At 38.8% G+C, this 19,218-nt stretch overlaps 1 protein-coding gene across 3 annotated transcripts in view; it reads left to right on the top strand.

Moving 5' to 3' along the window:
- The window catches only part of hs3st1l2 (heparan sulfate (glucosamine) 3-O-sulfotransferase 1-like 2), a 31,281-nt gene that overhangs the window by 5,521 nt on the left and 6,542 nt on the right, over positions 1-19,218 (top strand). Inside the window, exon 2 of one of the 3 annotated variants that reach the window (XM_037531457.1) lies at positions 17,700-17,748. The exons of 1 other annotated variant lie outside the window; for it this stretch is intronic. The gene's annotated coding sequence lies outside the window, so the exon portion shown is untranslated. Of the gene's footprint in view, positions 1-17,673; positions 17,749-19,218 lie in introns of all 3 variants that reach the window. One more of the 3 variants, XM_037531458.1, reaches the window with a different exon arrangement.

Genomic DNA, 19,218 nt, shown 5'->3' with positions numbered 1-19,218 from the left:
CACTTATGTCATGCCTTATTCTGTGAGATTACTGGCTGGTTGTAAAGCAGAAATCCCGTTACTGTCTCACTCACCTGGACTTTTCCTGTTATCTGATTACCTGAGTGCATGTAAACGCAATGAATGGATTACTGACAAAATCAGATTTTATGCAGTTATCAGACCATTAAGTGCATGTAAATGTACTCAGTGATAAAGTCATTTGTTTAAAAGACTGACAATCTCATCTAGTGACAACTTAAATATTTATCTGCAATATTTCAAGGGCATTTATAAGCAACATTATATAAATATTTTACCTCAAAATAAATCATTTTTAAGGTACTTTGACTTATAATAGGGAGAATGGCATCTCTGTCATTGGGCCTGGAATGCTTGCTATAGTGCTATGTAACTTTGGAGGAGCAGACATGAAACCCTTCACAAGAACAGCATAACACTTTACAGCACCGTGCGACATATGAACAACTATGAATCTTCAGCTAGCTAAGAGAAGCTAGCTCAGCATTCCCAGCTTTTACATCATGACAGTGTGTGCTAAAAGATCAAAGAAGACATTGTCTGATCAAGCGAGGAACATAAAACAGAGAGTGGCTGAGCAAGAGACTAAAATAAGTGAAATACATTCTACCAGTTCTTGCATAATACCGCTTTAACACACTCAGAAGCTCATTACTGATGTCAGGCAAATGCTTTATCATTTGTATTATGTTTAAAATGACCTTAGGCTATTTTTCATGTATACTTTTTGGGCGGTTTTTCATGCATTGGAGCTGATCTGCAGCTGAAGCCAACAAAAATTTGCAAACCTTTTACCACATATACTCTTCCAGGTGAAGTTTAAGTCATTAAGCAATACTGCACAGCCAATAAGTGCTCAAGAATGTAAAGTAGAATGGTATGTCGATGTTGTAATTTTTAGAATTATTACTTTGCAAAGATTGTTAAGGAGACATCAGCTAGTAAGGAGGCACATGCTACTGATTTTGTTTTTGCTCATATTTTCAGAGTTGACAGAGAAAAATCACACATAGTCTACACATAGTCCAGTTAGCTAGGCTGAACTAATTAATTAGCAATGCTAGTTAAAGCATTTTTTCAAACTCTCAAGAGAAGAAATGAGCCTTCGTTGGATTCCACACCTAAATTCTCGTCCGTGTTTATTGACCATTGCTACAGATGCAGCAGATAGAGACGAGGCTGAAGAAATGCAGGAGTCCTCCTATAAAGAAACACACGCACACTATGTTGATTCATTAAAAATGCACATACAGAGTGAAAGTGTTGTGGAGCTGGACAACTCCGACACCCCATTGATTGACAGATGGGCTGACCCGGGGAGCTTCTCTCACTCAGACTGGACACTAGGCTTGAACTGCTGTCACGAGCGTGATCCATATGTTTCAGAAGTGTCAGTGACAGGGGATTTAAAGAGGCCTGCTTGTTCTTGCTTTTGCCCCAGTTACTAAACAAATTTTTTGAGGTAATTTAAAGGTTATTGCAATCTAATCTCTATCTGCTGTATCTGTAGCATGAGACTAATATCCATAGACAATTCAACACATTTACCTGTGAAAAAAAAAAAACAGAAGCAGCGCTAAGGTGCTGGCTGAACTGAACCCATCTTTCTGACCTTGGTGAGGAGCGTGAAGGCAGCTTGTTGAGGTTTTTGTCATCCTCCTGGAGCACGCTCACTGATTAGCTGTACGATACTGAGCCCGCAGACAGTGTGAGGGGGCCGACATGAAGCCATTTTAGAGTCATAAGCATTCAGTCACAATCACAACCCCCGCTATGAGCTTAATGTTCCGACACTGCGCTTCTGATGGCCAACCAAGAGGCTTCAGGCTGTATCTAGATGGGGGGTTTACACCAGGCCACCGCAGCCACACTATTTATGACAAAGTGTGGCCTCAGAAAATGCCCTGATTTGTTTAGATTTATTTATTTAATTCTTTAAAATAAAAACAGAAAACCCAAGAACCAAAAATAAAACTCCTTTAGGACAATCATAAGTTGATGTGTGTGCTTGTGCAGCGGGGTTTGTGTGCTGGGTCATTTTTTGGGTCATTAGTGCTGGAAGTCTCAGTCTGCGCTCCATTAATATGACAGGCTACAGTGCACTGACTGACCTCAGTGCCACAGCACAACACACACAACTAACAGCAAAACACAGCATGATCACACACAATAGCACAGTGCAACAAAGCAAAACCACCCAACATGGCACAACACAACGCAGCACAGCAAGACACCACACAATTTGACAGTGCATAATTTTACACAGCACGTGTAACAACATGACACAGCACAGCATAATATAACACAACGGAACTTGGTATAGCACAGTACAACACAACGCAACACAACATAATATAGCACAGTACAGTACAGCATTACAAAGCATAACAACGCAACACAGCATAATACAGCACAGCAAGACACAAGACAACATGGCACAGCACAGCAGAACATGGCACATACATACATAGTAACATGACATAGCACAGCATAATATATTATAACACCACATGGCCCAGCACAATATAACACAGTATACATAATGACATGATACAGTATAGCATAATAGAACACAACACAACATGGCACAACACAGTATAACACACTATGGCTCAACACAATATAATATAGCACAGCACAGTGCAATACAAAACAGCATGGCGTAATAAAGCAAAACAACACAACATGGCTCAACACAGCACAGCAAGACAGAAGAAAATATGGCACAGCACAGCAGAACATGGCACAGCACAATGTAACGGTATACACACATGACACAGCACAGCATAATATAACACAACACAACATGGCACTTGACAATATAACACAATATGGCACAACGTAACATAACAAAGCATAATTTATTAGTGCAGCACAACATTATGATTAATTGACCCTTATTAGTCCCACAACGGGGAAATTTCACCTCCGCATTTAACTCGTCCATGAAGTGAAACACTACATACACACTAATGAGCACACACACTAGGGGGCAGTGAGCACACTTGCCCGGAGCAGTGGGAAGCCCTATCCGCAGCGCCCGGGGAGCAGTTGGGGGTTAGGTGTCTTGCTCAAGGGCAATTCAGTCATGCACTGTCGGCTCAGGGGATCTAATCGGCGACCTTCTGGTCACAGGACTGGTTCCCTAACCTCCAGCCCATGACTGCCCACATGGCACAGCATCATATATCACAACATGACAACACAGCACAACAGAAAGTAACACAGTGACACATAACACAGCACAGCACGAGAACATGAAGCAACACAACATGATGCAAAACAGCACAGCACAATTTAACAGTGCCATGCAACAAAACACAACATGGCACAGCACATTATGACACGAAAAACCAAATGCAACAATATGGCACAGCACAATATAACAGTGGTATGCAGCGCAGACTAATATAACAGTCTAACATAACACTTCACAGCACAGCAGTATAACACAATACAACACAGCACAACACGCCACTGAACAATAAACACAATACAAAACCACCACAGAAAACACAGAAACACGAGTGGAGCCAAGAACTGGAACCAAAGACATTAGCTCAAAGATTACAAAGTTACTGAAAAGACTGTCTCACACACAGACACATACACATGCAAAACACACACACAATGCAAGGCACCTGCTCACAGACTGGCAGCACTATTCATCTCCCTTCCAGACAACTCTTTCTGTGTGCAGCACTAATTGGCACTGTGAGGCGAGACTCAAACGTGTACATAATTTCTACATGAATAAAACATGTTACATCAACACAATTATTGCTGAACGTAAGTAAACAAAAAGAAATAACTGTTGATGGAGTATATTTGCAGTCATTGGAAAACCCTGTAATTCACATTTGCATTACATTATATGTTTTTACATTGATTGAAAATGTTAGCTGCCCTATACATTGTGTATATTTTTCATGATGAATGGACCAATAGAAATGTACTTGTTAGTGCCTTGGAATTATTACACTCATATACTGTATGTTAAGTTTGCATGGTCCATATTATGGAAAACTGAATTTGAAAAATAAAAACGTTTGAGAGATGTAGAGTGTAAGATATAGCAATGGAGTAGTTTGAAGATGGTGATATGCTGTATTCATTCAATAACAAAAACAGAGAATTTTCAGAGTGGGGGTGACAGGAAGCAGACGTCTCAAGTGTATCAAGCCTCTAAAATCTCCCTCATCGAAAGTTATTACATGAAATGTTAATGAATACACTGCCTGGGATTCGCATAAAATGCACATTTAATAATCCACTCATGCAGGGTCTTGGCCACTATTTTACTGTGATGGAAATCACAGTCACAGAAAAGACACAGAAGTCATGTGTAGGTTCACTGGTCAGTACTGCAGTTTCAGAAATGTGCTGTCCAAAATTTGAATATTTCACAATTATTGCACTCAAAAAGCCGATAGGATTTTATAATGAAGAGAACGCAACAATCCACATGCATGTTTATTGTTTGTGTGATGTTTGTGTGTAGACATGGTTGATGAAACACAGAAAACCTGTTGGTGTGATTAATGGAACTGAGTTAGATTTGTTACATTTTATTGCTGCTACTTTGCATATCCTTGATTTGAAATTTTGACAGGAAAAAGATGTTTATTTAACTTTTCTATTAGCAGGAAAAATAAAAACAGTTCAAAATGATGCATTATGTGTTTTAATAATCAATAGATTATACGTCTATCAAAATTGTTGTTTGTTGCAGGCCTATGGCAGTCATCATAACCCATGGTTTCGATTGCCACCGCTGTAAAGAAACCTGAGTTAGTAAGATAGTAACCCCCCCCCTACACACAACCCCCCCCCCCCCCCCCCCCCCTCCAGCCAGTCTTTCAGTTATGGCGGTAATGCAGAAGTATCATACAGCAAAAGTTTGGGCATTCAAGTCAATGATGTTTTAAATGGTTTTCTTACAAAAAAAACTTTTGAACGCACAATTTTTAATTTTAAATTTGGGAAAAAATATAACACAGACTTCCAGCCTTCCGCCCAATGACCACTGGGATAGGCTCCAGCACCCCCCGATATCCCCCACCCCCACCCCACCACCCCGCCGCCCCCCCCTCCCCGCAACCCTGAGGGACAAGCAGCTTAGAAAATGTGTGTGTGTGTGTGTGTGTGTGTGTGCGTGTGTGTGTGTGTCTGTGTGTCTGTGTGTGTGTGTGTGTGTGTGTGTATAACACAGACTGTGGCCTCTGCAGAAGTTATGGACTATTTATTTTTTCAGTTTTATTTCTTTATTTTTCACTTTAATCAACAAAAATCCACAAAATCATTTCACTGCAGGACTTTTTGCATATGGTGGCACTGAAGTCATGTGGAAATTGTGCATGTGCACATTTGAATCAATTCATTCCAATACATCTTTTTTTCAGTGTATCAGTTTATTTTGTGAGCTTGCAGTCAGAGCACTTCAGCAGGTTTTTGAGTTGCTGGCAGCAGTTTGACACAAATCACAGTCTGTTATGTTTAATGTCACCATTTTGTACGTCTACACACTGATTTTCCGCCCTAGTTTTACACATTTGTGTCAGAAATGCAACCAGTCTATCTGCCACATTCAGCTTGGCCTTCACCGGAGCTCTCATATCAGGCCATAATAGCACTTAATACCCAACCGACAAGAAACATGACGCTTACTATAAAAACACTGACCTGCAGGCTACATTTCTCGTACACTGTAAAATCTTTCGCTTCCATGTTTATGGCTGAAGCATCAGACTGTGTCATTATTGTCACTGTGGGCTTCATTCATTTGGCTGTAACAAGGCACCAACTGTGGCATCATCTGCAGATATAGTGTTCAAAAGAGATCTGCACAGGTCTCTCTCTCTCTCCCTGTGGAAAATGGCCTCAGCTGAGCATGCTGTAATGAATGGTTGTTAGATATGTTCTGAACACCTGATGTAATGGTAGCCTCTAATTGATGAGCAGAAACAACAGGATTAGAATGTCATTACAATGTTTTACAGTTGGTTTCCTAGATGAGGATGAAGCCTAGTCCTGGATTTTCCTTTCAGTGGAGAATATCCACTGACAAGGCTGCCTAGTGTAAGACTAGAGTTAGTCCCTGTGAGGGAAAAAAAATCCTTAAGTGTTTAACTTTTGATTACAAAGTGAAGTTTTAACACAGTGTTGATTCCAATGCCATATCTTAGGGGTCAAAACTAAAAGCTAAATAACATTTTGTCAAAAAAAAAAAACTTTTATCAAAATGGTACCTTTTCACAAGACGGTAAAAACTGATTAAGTGACCCTTATTAGTCCCACAATGGGGAAATTTCAACTCCACATTTAACCCATCCGTGAAGTGAAACACCACATACACACTAGTGAGCACACACACACTAGAGGGCAGTGAGCACACTTGCCCGGAGCGGTGGGCAGCCCAATCCGCAGCGTCCCGGGAGTAGTTGGGGGTTAGGTGTCTTGCTCAAGTCATATGCCGTAAGCTCTGGGGACCGAACCGGCGACCGTCCGGTCATGAGGATGGATCCCTAACCTCCAGCCCACAACTGCCCCCATAAAATAGCATAATGTAAAACTCTGATCAAGTTACTTTTGGATCATTTTTGTTGGTCCATTAATTTTGGACCAATTTTGATTTCTCCAAAATGGAGAAGCGAAAAAACGACTTAACTTTTAATGTAAGTCAGTGGAACCAGATTTCTTTCGAGTCATTTTGAGTTGTTTCTTTTGGTCCATTCATCATGAAATTTATACACAATGTAAAGGGCAAGAGGCTTTTTCAAAGTATGCCAAAAACTAAAAAATGAGATTCTGCACTTCTGATTCTTTACGTTCATTTCGGTGTGTCAAAAACAACAAAATCATCAACAAGACTGTTCACACAATAACTTTCCATCAAATTCAAATCATCATCAAATATCTCCTACTCGAAAACTCCAACGTGGTATTGACCGAAAGCTTAGAATCTAAACTCTTAATAGAATTTCTCTGCTTGTTTCAATGACCTGCAAATGATAAAATTATAACATGCAGTTGTTATAGCTGCTGATAAATGCAACTCCTAAGGGTTAAAACAACTGCAGCCTGGAGATGATATTTCATTTCCAAGTTTCTGATGGCCTCGAAAAAGTTGAAATTGTCTTTAGAGTGCTGCCATAACACATCCTGATGTTGCAATCTTACTATGTGCCTCATTTTCTTCTACAAACTGCGCACAGATATTCCCCTAAAGGATACCATAAAGCAGGTCACTCTTCACACCTCCTGCCCCAGCAGAAGCGCTGAAGTTGCTAGGCTTGTTCACATCGACTAGACCTCTCCAACCTCCATCTGCCATTCGCGCCTATTTACTCACAAACCCCTGCTGAGAAACAGATTACCACAGACACAGACACACTCCGCTCCAGACACTATTGACACTGCCCTCACAACAATCACTAGGGCTGCACAATATGGACATTAGATTAATGTTGTAATTATATAGTAACATATGTAACATACTTGTGGTATGTAACTATATAATTGCATGCTCTGCCCACATGCGTCCTTTCGTAGCGACCGCTGTGAGGATGGACAAGCTTTGCAAAATGTCGGTAAAAATCTGATTTAATCTAAAAACTTTAAACCACAACTAGTTTTTCGTCAGAATACAATGCATTTATTAAGTAGATTGAGGTGCAGTTTTGTCCTATTACTAAGCTAACATTAACATGGGGGCAAATCTGCTGCTGTATCTCACCTGCCTAGATTCGATTAGCTACAGCTAATCCAGTTCAACAGCATAGTATTTCACTGGAAGCTCAACATTATGCAGCAGAGCTAAACTCCAACCTAAATTAATTAATTATTAATTAATTAATTAGCTTGTTTTATCTTGCAACTCTGGCAAACTGTTTTGAAAGGGCTTAATTGTTTCAATGCAATTTTTTATCACGTATAATATTTACTATGCAATTTTTATTATATATACTACATCACTCAACATAAATAAATTATGCCTAATAACAGAGAGCTTGTGAACTGGCAGTCTGGTACACTACAATCAGCATTTGAACCTAAGCCTGATAAAATGGATGTGCTGGTGGTCTTAAAAATGCCTGGAGCCTAATTTATAGAAAATAATCGCTTTTAAATCACGAACACAATATTGTGAAGAAAAATTTGCAAATTCAGTATCTTCCCCAAGTTGTTCAGCTCTGTTTCTTGATGTCAGACATTTAAATTGAACAAGTAAATATGTCATTAATACTATTTAAAAATAACATGTATGTAAACAATTTCTAACATGTCAACCTTCAACCTGGTGAGAAATATGTTTTTGGATAATCAGTTTTTCCGTTGTGTAAGTGAGCTAACATTAGCAAGGAGGCAAATTCATCATTGCTATTTCCAACCTACCAGGTTTCTATTTGCATAGTCATATTGTATATTGTCATGTTGCACAACATAGTCCAATTTGGTAGCATAGCATTTTAGACTGGAAATTCAACATCATGTAGCAACTCTACAATAAACAAAGGTTGCTACAGTTCCTCATAATGGGACTTTTTCTTGTCCAACCACACCACATTTGCACAAAACAACATATTTGTGGGAGGAGTATGAGTTGGTTGTGATATGCATTGCAATACACTGAAAAAGGCACTAGTGAAGCAGTAATGTGCCACGGATAAACTGACATATGCTCCATCAAAATGTACATTGATTGGATCATATGAATGCCCTGATGTCTCAAAACACCCACAAACATGCTCATCTGGAACCATGATTAGTCAAGATGCTCAGAGTAGCCACTAAGAAAACACTGATTGGTGATTGGTTAGAGAGATAATTTGCATGTTGAAGGTTTCTGTACTACAAAGGCCAATATCGCATCTTATATATATATATATATATATATATATATATATATACATATATACCTGGACTGGAGACCTGTCCAGGGTGTATCCTGCCTTCCGCCCAGTGACCGCTGGGATAGGCTCCAGCAACCCCAACCCCCCAATATATATATATACACAGTACTGTGCAAAAGTTTTAGGTGTCTAAGCAAATTTTTCAACAGTTTACCTCAGCAGTGAGTTTATCACAATATACATTAGAATAAAGTCATATTTATAACAAGAATTTCTTGGGTCCATATTTTTCCTTGACACCTTCACAGCCACCACAGAGACTTGTTAATATCATCAATTACATCATGAGCACAATAAAGCACTGATTGGTCAAACCAGGAGTTGCTTTTTAACTACATATAATACTGGGCTTCCTCGAGGAGAGGCTTGGAAATGGTTAAACAAACACACTCACATCCAGAGAAAATGATTTTATATATATATATATATATATATATATATATATATATATATATATATATATATATATATATATATATAGAGAGAGAGAGAGAGAGAGAGAGAGAGATAGATGGATAGGTAATTATTATTAATTCATATTCTATACATTTTGTTTATTCAAATATTAACACTTTTCTCAGCAAATAAACACAAACTACACTAATAAATAGATTTTGAGCTTCTTTTCTTTTTCTCTCACCATGCACACACACACACACACACACAGACACACACACACACACACACACACAAAACAGAAAAAGTGCAAAGCACAGGCTAAATCCCTTCACCCCCTGTAGTTGGAGTTACATTGGAATGGTTTGCTTGTCACTGTGAGTTTGTGAAAGTGACAGTTTGATGGCTCCGGGGTCTTTGGCTGTCAGTTAAACTGATGTGGAGTGGAAATATATGGCAGTATCACTGATTCTGTCATACTGTTAGTATGCTAAATGCTAGTTCAGAGACATTTCACATGTGTCCTTTTGCCTTTATGCTTTGGTTCCAGACAGAAGTCCTTCATGCCTGGTACAGCGAATTAAGTAATCAATAGAAAAAGCAAAAGAGAAATCAGTCTACAGAAATGCCATCAAGGAGACAGCAGTAATAAACTTATCTCTCGTACTCTCCTTCTCTTTCAGACAGTATATACTTATAAACACTATGTATGTCTCTCTGCCTCTCACTGTCTCTACACAGTATTACATGTTTCTCTCACTCTCTCTCTCTCTCTCTCTCAAAAGTATTTACTTATTTTTCTCTCTGTCACTCTACACAATGCTACGTGTCTCTCTCTCTCATATCTAGGCTATATTTTATGTGAACTATATTTTATATGAATGTAGACAAAACTTTTTTTCTGTTCAACTTTAGTGAAAAGAAAATGTTTATTGATACATAATACCTAAAAAAAATACCTAAAAAATTGAAAAGTTTATTTATTCATTTATTTTTTATTGGTAAACCAAAACATATTTTTGCATGATATGAAACGAATATGTATTAGTACGTTCATGATATCATCACATATTAGCACATTAGTAAGTATTTTTATCACTGGTGAGCAGACTGCTTCCAATCTGCTCGGAAGCAAAAAAATGCAATTTAGTTTTGTAAAGTATTTTCATTTTATTGCTGCAATTTACGCAGAAATTTGATGGAAACAGCTGTTGCCTTTTTCTACTTACAGTAAACACACTATTTCTTCACCTGCAATATATATTGATCTCTTTCTCTTATGCTCTTTTTCTTCTCATGTCTCTCTCTCTTTCATACTTTCTTTCTCTACCCACAGTACATACTCATGTACATCTCTCTCTTACATACTCTTTCTCTACCTAAATTATATACTCATGTACACTCTCTCTCACTCTCTTAAATATTAGCTTTCTCAACTGTATACAGTCAGTATAGACTCTACAGTATATGCTTGTCCAGCATTTACTTTTTGTTTTAATTACACATATATGATTTCTTCAACAGCTTTTGAATATTAATATGTATAAATTATTGTTGTTTGCAAACAAGACAATGAGTAATCACTTTATTTTTGTCTGAAAAAACTTTTTTTTGGTCATTGAATCAGAAATTTTTGACTGTCAGCAAATTACATTGCAAGTGGCAATCACCGGGGCCCAAGCATAACATGTTTTATGCAGTCTTTATGCAGTGCCATTATGACCCAATCTAAAAAACACTGCAATCACCACTGTTCTTGTCTGTCTCTCTCCGTCTCTCTTATGCAATCTCTCTCTCTCGCTCTTGCACATGCTCTCTTGTTTCTTTCATTCTACTGAATCAGTACACACATAGAGGACACTGAGTAACTGTTAACACACACAGACATGTTTGCATGAAGCAGAAGGCAATATGCCAAAGATGGTGCTCTTCATGCCAGCAACCTCATTAATTAGAGCATGCCCCCAACACACACACACACACACACACACACACACACACCATCCCATGGCACCAGACACCCCTCCCCCAATTCCAATCCAACCCAAACACCCAGACAACCCATCCCACACACATACATACACATGTCTCATTATCAATGCAAGAACGTGCAGAGGGGACTTCTGAGCTCTTGATACAATTGACCCAGATCTTCAAGCGTGAGTGAGTGAGGGAAGGGGGAGGCAAATAATTATACAGTGTAAGTAAGGATGAGACAGGGAGAAAACAAAGGGACAAATAAATACATATTGTAAAGTAAGAAATGGAGAGAGAGGGAAAAAGAAGGGGAGAAACTGAGAAAAGAAAGTGAGGGCAAGGATGTGCAAGAGAGACAAAAAAACTTACTTTAAAAGAAAAAACCAGCCGAGACAGATAAGAAAGAGTAAAAAAGAGGATAGAGTCAGAGAGAAAGAAGAGAGAGCAACAGCAAAAGGGGATTGAAACAAAGTGAAAGAAACATACAGAAAAACAGAAAGACAGAGAGAGGATGGGGAAAGGGGGGCAGTGTGAAGCTTCAAAAAGAGGCTAATTTGAAGCACAGCTGGGTGTCCGTGTGTAAAAGGCCATGCAGACTGAGCGAGGGTCTACTTGTGTATTACTGGAGCTGGACGGGTCTTTCAAAACAGAATTATCCACAGTGTCCCTCATGCTTCACCCCCCCCCCTCTCATTATCTTTCTCTTTCTGTGCTCCTTCTCTGTGCTCCCTTCTTGCTGTCCCAGTCATAAGACAGAACATTCAGATCTTCCCACTTGGCTGTAATCCACATTCATTCTCTTCTCACTCTTCAGGAGGAGAGGAGGGTTCGGTATTAAAGGAACACTCTAGCATTCCTCATCTTATTCTCTGTCAACTGTATCTGTAGCATATCACTGATTACCATGAACAGAAGCTGGTAATTTCTCTGTTGAAGAACAGAAACTGAAGCATCTGCCCATTGGCTTCCATTTAAAGTGTGATTTCAGTCAACAGGTTTTGCGTCTCTTCTAAGCACAGAGGAATGTGATAATCAATCATGTGCTACAGATGCTGCAGATAGAGATCAAGCTGAAAAATGCTGGGACCAGGTTCGGCTTCGCAAACTTAACAAAACGCTACTGTCTGAAACCTTGTATCTCCAAAATGGTCACTTCAATGGAACCAGACATACTTTCCAAGTAATTTTGATCTATTTCTTTTGGTCCATTCAGCATGAAATTTACACACAATGTAAAGGGCAACAGGCATTTTCAAACTATGTCACAATCATGAAAACAAGGTTTTGTTCCAACAGCAACGGAATGCTGCCACAATTATCCTCTTTTATGATGGGAGTTAACAACTTTCTCCATCAAGCCAGGTTTAAACTATGATTAAGCAGGACGTTTATAATAAACATTAAATTGTGTGAAACATGAGGAAACAGCAAGAGGCTCATTGATAATTCTAGTGAATCTCTATGCACACAGCAAACATTGCAGCAAGCAACAGAGAACCAAACATCTGCCCTTTTTGTTCTTTGAAGGAGGACAACGAGAACAATGTCACTGCTGTAGGAAAATCTTGAGTCTACAGAATAGTAACTTTCAGGGGCATAAAAAGTACAGAGAAATTATGCTTCAGTGAAAGAAATATCAATTTAACTCCGTAACAAGCAACACACTTGTATAACCTAAAAAAACAGCTCCATTAGCTTGCCCTGAAGTCCCTGTAGTAACTGACAAATAAGCCTAAAGTAAAAATAAATGTAAAAAATAAATAAAATAAATGTTTTCTTTGTTTTGTCTCTTGGGAGATGATAGCACAAGATAAATTATTTCTGCACAGTTTAATTTTAAATGGACATTTTAATAAAATCTAAATTAAAATGCACAGAAAAAGAGAGAAATCTCTCAGCTTCTGAGATTTGTAATAAACACTTTGAAGGTCTAAATGTTGACAGTGTAACAAACTAATCTACAATCTTATGATAAGTATAGTACAACAGTGGAGAGCTGTGACTGTTAAAGCTAGCTTTACAGCCTGAGTTGAAGGCGTAGCTCACCTAGCTCACCAACAGTCACAGCTCGCCATTGTGGTACTGTAGCGTGGCTAATTTCTAAACTCTGTAGGATTCCAGCATTTAACTTTAAACAATTCACACAAACTTTTTTGGCTCAGACATTTGAAGCTTGTGAAAGACAATAGCATCTACTTCACCTTGTGTGTTGCAGTTTGGACACCTTCAGTAGAGGCACAGAACAGGCACCGCTTTCCGTGTCTAACACCTGAAACCTGGTTAGGCTACTGCTTGTATTGACCGTCAGTTTACTGCATGTTAATGTTAGATTTCATTTCAAGCCATTCCGAGCCATTTGTATTGGTCCATTGATCATGAAATGTCCATACAATGTAAAGGGCAGCTGATGTTTTCAAACAGTCTAAAAAATAAAGAAATAATTGAGTTTATGAGGTTTTGACGTGACAGTGACGATATGTATTTGTACTGTGTGTGTGCATGAAAGTGTATCTCCTTACAACAGTGTGTTAGGATTACAGAGCCCCTACTGAAACAGAACAGAGTTAGTACAAAGCGAAGGAGACTCACAGTCAGAAGTGTGGCTTGAGGAGTGATAGGAGAAGAGTATGTGTCAGTGATCACAGCCACTGAGCTCTTTTCTGGTGAGTCGAAGTATTCTGGTATTCATGGAAGAGGATTAAACTACACAGTATGAGATGGTGGAGTGTGTACTGGGGAATGCTGTGTGTTCTCAGCAGGGGAGTGTGTGTGTGTGTGTGTGTGTGAGTGAGAGAGAGAGAGAGAGAGAGAGAGAGAGAGAGAGAGAGAGAGAGAGAGAGAGAGAGAGAGATAGAAAAAGAGAGAGAGAGAGAGAGAGAGAGAGAGAGAAAGAGATTGGGGAAAAGAAGCTTTCTGTATCACTGGGTCTGTGGGTCGCTGATAAAACCAAATACATATAAGGACACACACACACACACACACACACACACACACAAAACATTTTATGTATTAAAGAGCCCATACCATGGCAAACCAAACCTTTTTCGAAATGATGTAGTATGTAGATCATGGCATTGCCTTTTCAATACATGACTGCAAGCCACAGAAACTGGATAAAGCCTACAGTATAAACATGAAAATAGGCCCATATCAAATATTCCTCTAGCATTTTAGGTCCACTTATGATATTTGTGTGTCTCTCTTTATCTATTAAAATTACAAAATATTATACATTGCGTACACCGTTTCTTTTTATTTAGAATTTAACAAATTGGAAAGAATCAAATATAATATGTGCCACAACTTTTGCATTTTTCTCTATGTTAAATTTCAATAACAGTATTTGTGCATTAAACTGTGCAGAATGTGTTCTCTGTAGATGTTCACTTACTGTCATTTAGACAATCAACAAAGCATGTAACCTGATTGGGGCACCAAAATGTTTGCATACAAATTTATGTAAACAAGTTAGCTTTTGTGACATCACAAAATAATGAATTCTTGCAGCTTAGATGCCTTTTATATAGTGCATGGGCTGCTGAGTGAGAGGTACAGTTTAACCTTTACTCAATGTTTACATACTACATCAAACTCAGAGAAAAAGAAGGGAAAAAAGTCCATACTGCATGATATGGACCCTTTAAATGTAATTTATAGTGATATTACATGAAAAAAATACAATAATATCATGCAACAATGGCTTTTGCTGTAAAAAGGAATATTTTCACTTATTAGAATATTTTTATTAATCATCACCCAAACACAAACTTGCAACATTCTTTTTATTTGTCTATTTAAAGTAGTAGCCAGTTACAGTCTGTTTCTCATTGTCAGGATATGATTGTCAGTCATGTTTGATTGGTCCTGATTGGTGCTTGGAAACTTGAAAATTGCTGCTTAAGTTAACTGAACTAGACTGTTTAACCAACAGAAAGCAATGGAATAAGGAGACTTTTTTTTTTTAACCCGATTTTCTCCCCAATGTAGTTGTTTCCAATTCCACCCACTACTTAGGACTCCCCCAATCACACGATGCTACCAATGCTAGGAGGGTGAAGGCTAGCACAGGCTTCCTCCAAGACCTGTGAAACCAACCACCGCTTCTTTTTGAACTGCTCATGCAAGGTCACGGGACAGCCGACTGCGCTTCGAGGAAAGTGCCAACCGCCAGATCTGTCATGTCAGCTATTGCATTGAGTGATTTTTATTTTGTTCCCCATGGGGGAGAAGGGGGGCCATCTACCCACCCAGAGAGAGCGAGTTCAATTGTGCTCTCTTGGACTCCCAGCTACAGACGGCTGTAGCATCACCAGGGATCGAACTCGCGATCTCCTGATGATATGGCCAACGCTTAGATGGTTGCGCCACTCGGGAGCCCATAAGGAGATGTTTTAATTACCTCTTCTTTCAAAGATCATTTTGATGGAAAATGGACAGAAATGGTTTATTAAAATGTATTATATTTATTCAGTGTAATGACTACATTATTATTAATATTCTAAATGCTTGTGCGTATAGTTGGTCATTGAACTCACCCATTCCTTTCCCACTCCACACAGTCCATATACAAAAACTAAACTGCAAAAATTGCCTGGTTTTGTGATGTCACAAAAACCAGCACAATTACATACAGTATATCTATCTCTTCAGTCTACAGCAATTCAGCTCCACCTATTCAAAATAACGATGAGTGTTTCAGCCTGGACTGCTTTTGAATGAGGCACAATACAAATGTCATTTACACATATCAGCCTTAAAGACACAGCAATTAAAAGAACAACCTCTGTAATTCTAAAGGATAAACACAATTAAAAAATGAATTGTGACTGCATTTAAAACACCCACACACAAATCGGAGGGGGGGGGGGGGGGGGGGGGGGGGGGTTAAATAAAAATGTGAGATTTCAGTTCAAAAGTGATGACACAGAAGAACCAAAAGAGTTTTATGGTAACAGAGACAAATCTAAACAAAATGACTCAAATTCAAATTCAAATTCATTACTCTAAAGCAACATAATTGACAAATTCCACCTTCTGTGCCACATTAAGGCCAATATGGCAACCACATGCACCAGTGACCCTGAGCATTGTGAGACTGTGACACTGAGCTTTCTCTTTAAGCTTATTGGCTAAAAAACTTGAGTCACTCTGTCAGCAGAGAGGATAAAAGCTTTATCCATCACATTCTTTTCAAGGTTCATTTACCAAAGAAGCTGAGTCTGCTCCCATCTGTAAACCATCAAACTCATTCAGCATAATTAAGACTTCTGTACAATATAGGAGTCAGCAGAGTGTGCGGTAGTTTACATCACACTGGAGAGTGAAGCTGAGGGTTCTTTCTGTTGACTTGTTCAGAGAAACAGCATCTGTGAGTCCTAAAGGGAAGAAAATGTATAGATGTGGGAGATTAAGACACATTAGAGCTACCATGGCTTCTGATGTCGAAGTAGATAGATTACTGTGTGTGTGTGTGTGTGTGTGTGTGTCCTAGTGAGGAGAGAATAGAGTGAGCAGAGGAGGATATGCTGTCATAGCAAAAGAGTCACAAGGGAGTTATGCAGCCCACTTAATACATCTGTTTTTCTACACTTACATGCTCATGTCAAACACACACACACACATACACACACACAGACACACACACACACACATCAAAAGTAGACTTAAGGTCGGCCTACACTTTGGCTCAGAGGACCTAAGAAAACAACACGTCTTGACAGTACACTGATCTATTATCTATCTACTTTATAAGCATAGTTAAGCAGTGGGGAAGCAGCAGTAGGGAAGATCCAGGTGAGTTGGGGGGGTGGAGGGGGGCTTTGCTAAAAGGCAAAACAGCAGAGAACAGAACAACAGCAGACTGTGTAGGAGCCCATTCCTGTCAGGTAGATGTTTTTTCTCCTTCACTTCTTCTGCCAGCAGTCACAATATTGACTTAGCATGCTGAAATAATTACTGCAAAACTACCTCTGCATCTCAAAATGATGGTTTACTGTTCATTAAATATTGAGAGTGTCATATAATAATAACGACCTATTTTCTATAAATATTACCTTAGCATCCCAAAATAATGACTTTCCTGAACATATTGACTTAATATACTACAGACTTTTTAAGGCAGTTGAAATAATGAATCATTGAATTTCAAGAAAGTAATTATTTCACCATAATATAAGATACTAAAGCATTATTTTGACATAATAAGCCATTTTTGGCATATTAAGTCATATTCCAAGTCAATATTATTATTCAAAAGACATTATTTAAAAATACTAAGTCAATATTTTAGTAGTAAAATGTCGCCTTCTTATTATTTTTATTGTTATTATGATTATTTTGATATACTGCTGCCTTAAACAACCCATAGGCAATTACTTCTCCTCTACCTGGCAGGAATGACCTTCCATATATTTGCTTCACCCATCACAACAGGACAAAATAGGTAAGTCAATAAAGTTATCTATCATATGCTAACAAGTACATCTATAATCCCATACCTGCATGCCAGCGGAGTCAGACTCAACTTCAACACAAAGCCATGACTGCAGGTTGTATTGCAGAAAATGCCAAAAAAAGTTGGTAAAGATTAATGAGTCACTAATTGAATGACTGATGTCCAGATTCATCTCAAATCGTCAAGTGAATGTTGGCCTGAACCATGTTTTAATCAGACTATGACTTTCCATGTGGCTTAAATGATCATTTCTTAGACTAGCAGTCTTGATCTGAAAATGTCTGAACACTTGGTGTGCAGCCTGTCCTGTTTTGTAAAATCCTTCACAGGTAGCCAGGAGAGCTATCCTTTGTTTCATGTTTCTAACGTAACTGTTGTATCATTCTAGACCTTTAATCACCCATAATCCTTCACAAGCAGCACAAAACAATGTAAAACTATGAGCAGCACCAGAGTTCATAATGAAATTATATGAAATGTAGAATGTAGTAAATATTACACATTTTGATGCTTTCTAAATGTAAGTTAAAATGTTCCTCACTGCATGTCAGTAAGCTGTGAAGTGTCGGTACAGCCTACTTGCAGCTCTCTCCAACGTACCTGAATGAGAACTGATATACCAGTGCTAGCAAGATCCCTCCTACCTCGGCTGCAGCCTTCACTTTGAGACACGATTTATACAGAACATCAGATTATACCGAACAGTAGTGGTGGGCGATATGGCATAAATATCATGTTACAATAATTAAAGATTATTTTCACAATATATACTCTGACCTGCCACTTCATTAAATACGCTACCTTGTATCAACACTCACTGTATTTTTTTAGTTCAACCTACTATACAGGTGTACTTACAGACTGTAGTCAATCTGTTTCTCTGTATACTTTGTTAGCCCCCTTTTACACTGTTCTTCAATGGTCAGGACCCCCACAGGACCACCACAGAGCAGGTATTACTTGGGTGGTGGATTTTTCTCAGCACTGCAGTGACACTGACATGGTGGTGATGTGTTAATGTGTGTTGAGTGGATCAGGCTCAGCTTTTAAACACCTCTATGCCACTGCTAAGAATAGTCCACTAACCTTAAATTAACCAGGCTTCAGCATCCTATGGGCAGTGTCTTGTAACCAATGACGAAGGACTAGAGGATAAGTAACGCAAACTGTGTAGCAACAAATGAGCTACTGTCTCTGAGTTTACACCTACATGGTGGACCAACACGGTAGGAGTGTCTAATAGAGTGGACAGAGAGTGGACACAGTGTTTAAAAACTCCAGCAGCACTGGAGTGTCTGATCCACTCATAACAGCACAATACATGCTAACGCGCTATACAATCTACCACCCACTGAAGAACAAAAAGGAGGTAAAAGGAGGCAAATCATAACATAACAATATAGCATCATCATATTACGCAAATCTGTGAAACAGTGTTGTGGGACAGCATGTCAGGTC

Source organism: Pygocentrus nattereri, chromosome 20 (assembly GCF_015220715.1).
Source record: "Pygocentrus nattereri isolate fPygNat1 chromosome 20, fPygNat1.pri, whole genome shotgun sequence".
Classification (NCBI taxonomy): Eukaryota; Metazoa; Chordata; class Actinopteri; order Characiformes; family Serrasalmidae; genus Pygocentrus; species Pygocentrus nattereri.
This window is presented reverse-complemented; position numbering and strand designations above follow the sequence as displayed.